Source organism: Stenella coeruleoalba (assembly GCF_951394435.1).
Source record: "Stenella coeruleoalba genome assembly, chromosome: 2".
NCBI classification, from domain to species: Eukaryota; Metazoa; Chordata; class Mammalia; order Artiodactyla; family Delphinidae; genus Stenella; species Stenella coeruleoalba.
In genome coordinates, this window is record NC_137147.1 from 27183218 (window position 1) to 27189566 (window position 6349).

Sequence of the window (6349 nt, forward strand, 5' to 3'; positions counted from 1 at the left end):
ACACATTTCTAAGACTGCTGTTACAGTTGACAAATTGCCCTCCAAAAAAATATATCAATACGAAAATCAGACAAAGATAGTACAAGAAAAGAAAATTGCAGACAAGTGTCCCTCATGAATGCAGATACAAAGATCTGCAACAAATTATTAGCAAACCAAATCCATCAATACATAAAAGATTAATGCATAATTATCAAGTAGAATTTAAACCTGGAATGCAAAGCTGTTTTAATATTCAAAAATCAATTTGAGAAACCATATTAATATTCTGAAAAGTAAAACCACAGGATCATATCAATTGATGCAAGAAGCATTTGACAAAAATCAACAGCCATTGAATATAAAAAAAAACCCCACAAAACCTCTCAGACAACTAGCAATAGAAAGGAAATTCTTCAGCATGACAAGGGACATCTACAAAATCCTATACCTAACGTCATACTTTATGGTGAAAGACTGCTTTCTCTCTAAGATCAGGAACAAGGCAAGGATGTCCACTCTCACTACTCCTATTTAATATTATACTCAAAGATCTAGCCAGTGCAATACGGCAAGAAAAAGAAATTTTAAAAACATACAGACTGGAAAGAAAGAAAACTGTCGCTATTAACAGAAAACATCATTGTCTACATAGAAATTCCCAAAGAATCAACAATAATAAGAAAAAGCCTCCTAGAACTAATACATGAATTTAGCAAGGATACAAGGTCAACACACAAAAATTTATCATATTTCTGTATACTACTGATGAATAATCAGAAACCAAGATTGAAAACATAGTAGCTCCCAAAAGCCATAAAATATTTGTCAATTTTACTGTGTGTTAAGTTTAAAATGTCCAAAAAATTCTATGAGTTTACATGCTTGCTGGCACTTATGTTCTGGCCAGTTTTGGATATTGTCATCATTTTTCCAGGTATAAAGCCGTTAAAAAATAAGGTACATACTATTTTATACATACAAAAAAATATGTGCGTATGTATATGCAAGTTATGAAACTTGACAACAAAATGAACACCCATGGGCCCATCTGTCAACTTGAAAACTAAAAATCTCAAATTCATAGACACAGAAAGTAGAATGGTGGTGATCAGAGGCTCGAGGGAGGGTTTATTGTTTAATGTTCAGAGTTTCAGTTGTACAAGATGAAAGGAATTCTAGAAATGGATGGTTGATGATGGATGTGCATTTATATTGTACAACAATGTAAGTGCATTTAATACCACTGAACTGCACACTTAAGGGTTAAAATGGTAAATTTTATGTTATGTGTATTTTACCACAATTTTAAAACATAAATAATTTGTGATATTTTTAAAAAAACACCTAGAATACTGCCAGTACCATCACATCAATGTGTGTACTCTTTTCCTAACCCATTTCCCTGCCTTCTACCACACCCAAGGATAACCACTAAACTAAATTTTGATTGATATTCCTTTGCTTTATGAAAAAATGATTTATATTTACAATTCCTAAACAACATAGTGATTAATCTTGCTTGTTTTGGAGTTTTTTTACAAATGGTATTATAATGTAATCTTCTACAAGTTGCTGTTTTTACTTAGCATGACGTTGCTAAAATTCATCCATCTTGTTATATGTATCTGTAGTTCTCTTGTTTGCACTGCTGTGTAATGTTCCATCATGTGACTATACCACAATTTATGTATTCATTTTCCTTCAACAGATATTTGGGTTGTTTCCAATCTTTTTGGGGGGTGAGAGAATATAAACTATAAATATTCTTTTGTATATCTTGGCATACCTACAAGTGGAACAGCTGGGTCATAGGCTATGTGAACATTCAACTTTACAAATAGTGCTAGTATTCCAAAGTGGTTAAATCAATTTATGCTCCCTCCAGTAGGGCTTAAAGAGTTCTAGCTTACCAACACTTGGTATTATCAACTATTTTGGGGGGTGGGGATGGAATCAGGTGGATATAAAAGGATATATCATTGGAATCTTAATTTGTTTTCCTGATTACTAATGAGGTTGTTCTTTTTTTTCTTTTTCCATATGTTTATTGGCCGTGTGTTTTTTCTGATTTGTGAAATATCTACTTGTGTCTTTTACCTACTTGCTTTTGGTTAAAAAAAAATCTTTTTCTAATAGATTTGTAGGCGTTCCTTGTATATTCTGAATACTAATTTTTTTCTTAGTTTATGGCTTGTCTTTTTACTCACTTTGAGATGTCTTTGAACAGAGTTCTTGATTTTAATGTGATTAAATGTATCAATCTTGTCTTTTATAGTTAATGCTTTTTGTGTTTTATTTAGAAAATCCTTCCCTAATCTGAAGGCATAAAGATAATCTCCTGTATTTTAAAAATTGCCTTTACACATAATTTTGAATTACTTTCTATGTAGGGTAAGAGCTGGGATCCAATTTTATTTTCTTTTTCCATTCTTTCTTCAGTGATTTTCAGTGCTACCATTGTACTATGTGAAGTTTGTATATTGTGTGAGTCTGTTTTGGGGCCCTGTATTTTGTTCCATTGCTAAATTTGCTTATCCCTGAGGCAGTATTACATTATCTTAATTATTACTGTCTTATTTTTTTTAAAGTCTTGCTCTCTGGTAAGAAAAACTCCCTTACCATATTCCTTTCTTTAAGAGTGTCCTGACTAGTTTTGGGCCTTTGCTCTTTCATATATATTTTAGAAATAAATTGTCTATTTCTCAAAAAAAAACCCAAAACACTGTATTGAGATTTTGACTGACATTGCTTTAAACCTCTATATCAATTTGAGGACAATTGACATCTTTAAGATACTGAGTCTTACTATCCATGAACGTGGTGTATATCTCTTCTTATTTAGGTCTTCTTTAATGTTGTCCAGTAAAATTTTAAAATTTTCTCCATTTAGGTCTTGCACATCTTGTGTATAAAATTTATTCCTAGGCATCTTATATATTTGTCACTACTGTAGATGATTATCATTCTTTTTCATCATTGCCAAATTGGTAGAGAAAATACAGAAACTCCTTTTAATTTTCATTCCTTTGCTCATTAATCAAGATGAGCCTTTTTCATGTTTATTTACCATTTGCATTGCTTCTCTTATGAATTACTGGTGCATGTGGTTTGCCCATTTTACTAATATGATGTATAGCAGACATTCTGATTGTTCATTCAATATCCATTTTTCTCTTCCTTGTTAAAAATAACTGATTTTGTTTTGTTTCTACCCACAGGGAAGGTGGTTTTAGCTTATGAATAAATCCTGATTGGTCTAAGCCAATCATAGTAATTCCATTCTACTTTTTTTTTTTTACAGATTGGTGTAGAATAACACACTTTCTAGTTAGTGAGATGTAAGGAAAATCTGTTTGGAACTTCCTGGAAAGATTTCCCTGTTCTTAAGAGAGAAACAGACTACGTAATCTCTTCTATTTCTGGACTTCTTGGATGAGATTCCTAGAGTTAATGCAGCTATCTTGTGACCATGAGGTCTTAAGACTGAGGATAATGTTAACATTCTGAGGATTTCAGAACAGAAAAACAGAAAGAACCTAGACTCTTGATAATGTCAATACTTAATGGATAGTTTACATATATTAACTCTTCATCCTTAAAACAATCCTTTGAGACAGATACTATTAAAATAACCATTTTCAAAAGAGGAACCTAAGGCATAAATAAGATAAGTAACTTGCTCAGTGTCACACACTCAGTAAATGGAAGGGTTGGGATGTAAACCCAACAATCTAGCTTCAGAGCCTGCACCATTCATTAGTCTATATATCGTGGTGCCTTTTTCTTAAAGTTGTGTGAAATCGACAAATTCAGAAGTTGCCCTACCTTTAGACTTCTTATTATATGAAGTGATAAATTTCTCTATTGCTTATATAATTTTAATTGGAATTTTCTGTCATTTGCAGCCCAAAGCATCTTGATTTTGGGTATTTATTTTTTCTAGTTGACTTATAAGATATATTTATATATTAAGGATACCAACTGTTTGACTGCAGTTTATGTTGAAATATTAGTATTTTTAGAAACTTTGCCCAATTCTCATATGTTGCTGTGGGATTGTAAATTGAAACCTTTAATAGGACAATTAAAAAAAAAAAAAGCAAAAGACTTTAAAATTTTTTTTCATACCCTTTAAACCAGCATATTTATGTCTAAAAATATATCCTAAGAAAATAATCAGAAATAGGCACAAAGATTTATCCACAATATTTTTCACTGTATTATTTATAACACAAAAATAAGAATATTCCTAAAATTCAAAATTAGGAAATTGTTTGGAAATTATAGTATGGCCATGCAATGGAATATCATGTTTTAGAAGAATATTTAATGACATAGGAAGTGCTTAATGATAAGGAGAATTGTTGACAACATACTGTTAAGTTTCAATCACTCTGGAAAATAGTTTGGCAGTTCCTTTCAAAACTGAAAATGGACTTATAATGCAACCCAGCAATTACACTGTTGGTCATTTATCCCAGAGAAATGAGCACTTATGTCCAAATAGGAAGTTGTACATGAATGTTCATAGCAGCTTTATTCATGATAGCCCCGAACTGAAAACTACCCAAATAAATGTTCTCCGATTGGTTAATGTTTAAACAAACTGCAGTACATGCATACCGTGGAATACAGCTCAGCAGTAAAAAGGAACTATTGGTGTATGCAACAACTTAGATGAACCTCTAGACAATTACACTGAGTGAAAACCAATCTCAAAAGTATACATACTACCTAATTCCATTTGTGTAACATTAATGATAAAACATAATTATGGAGATAAAGAATGGATTCATGGTTGCCAAGAGTTAGGGATGAGTGGGGGGATGGGATGGGTGTGGCTCTGAAGGCATGACACAAAGGATAGTAGAACTGAGTTTCTTGATTGTGGTGATGGTTATGTAAGGCTACACATGAGTCCATGTATAACTAGTGAAATCTAAGTTCTATGGACTGTACCAGTGTCAATATCTTGGCTTTGATACTGTACCACTGCTGTATAAGATGTTACCATTGGAGGAGGCAGGGGAAGAATGCATGGGCCTTGGTGTACCTTGCTTTCAACCTCCTGTGCATCTATAGTGATTTCAAAATAAATAAAACTTCATGAACCAGGATTTATAAAGGAAAAACATGTATTTAAAAGAAAATCATAAAGTATTACATTACTCTAACTGTAATTATTAAATGACTCAGTGCTAAAATAGATAATAAAAGAGAATTTATTTAAGGTCTGCAATTTTTCAAAAAAGGATGAGAAAATAGTATAATTGGTAGTATCTCAATTTCATTTAAAATATTTATATGTTATTCATATAAATTATAAAAATACACACACATATATACTTACACACACACACACCTATACACACACACACACATATACATCAAATATCATTATCTATATGTCTACATATACCTATATCTGTATTTCTATGTGCAGGTGTGTGTGTGGTTTTGTATGTGTGTATAAATGACGTATACCAAGATGTTAACAGTGGTTATCTCTGGGTGTTAATGGTTACAGGTTTATCAGAGACCCCTAGTTGCCTCAAAAGCCATTGTTCTATGATAATAGGGTTTTACCTGGGCAAATAGCCACCCAGAAAAAAGACTACATTTCCCAGTCTTCCCAGCAGGTAGATGTGGCCATGTGACTACATTCTTACCAATGGGATGGTATGGACGTGTTGTGTTGCTACTTATGAGAACCTTCCCTAGGAGATAGCCGTCATGGGTCCTTGGCCTCTTTATCCTTTTCTCTTCTTGCTTCCTTTCTGCTCTGCTAGCTTAGATTATGAGGATGCAGGCCTCACTGCAGGGAAGGCAGAGTAGTGAGCTGGAAGGAGCCTGGGCATCCTGAGGCCTCCGTGAGAACTCCCATGCCAGCCTGGACTTTTGGACTTCGTGTAGCTTTGAGCAAAATAAACTTCACTCCTGTTTAAGCCATTGTTATCTTGGGGTTCCTCTCACTTGCCGTCACACCCAGTCCTAACAAATGCAAGAGTGGTTTTTATTTTCATTTGTGTACTGTTCTGTATTTTCCAAAATTTCTGCAATAAACACACCCATTTATAATCAGAAAGAAAAGTTATTTGTAAGTCAAAGAAAAAAATCCTTCATCAGGCCCGTTCTCTCAATGAGTAAGATTATGTTGACCAAATCTTCCAGGTTTTCCCAAAGGATCCCAATCTCAAACATTCTGGCTAATTGTCTGCATAATTATCAAATCGCAGTTTCCAAACTTAATTTGGAGAATAAGGTGATTATGATGATAATTCTCAAGTAGGGGGAGGGAAGCTGATCAAAATATTTGTGTCTTTCTCCTGTTCTAAAGAATCTCCTTTAGGCCATCAGATCACTTCCT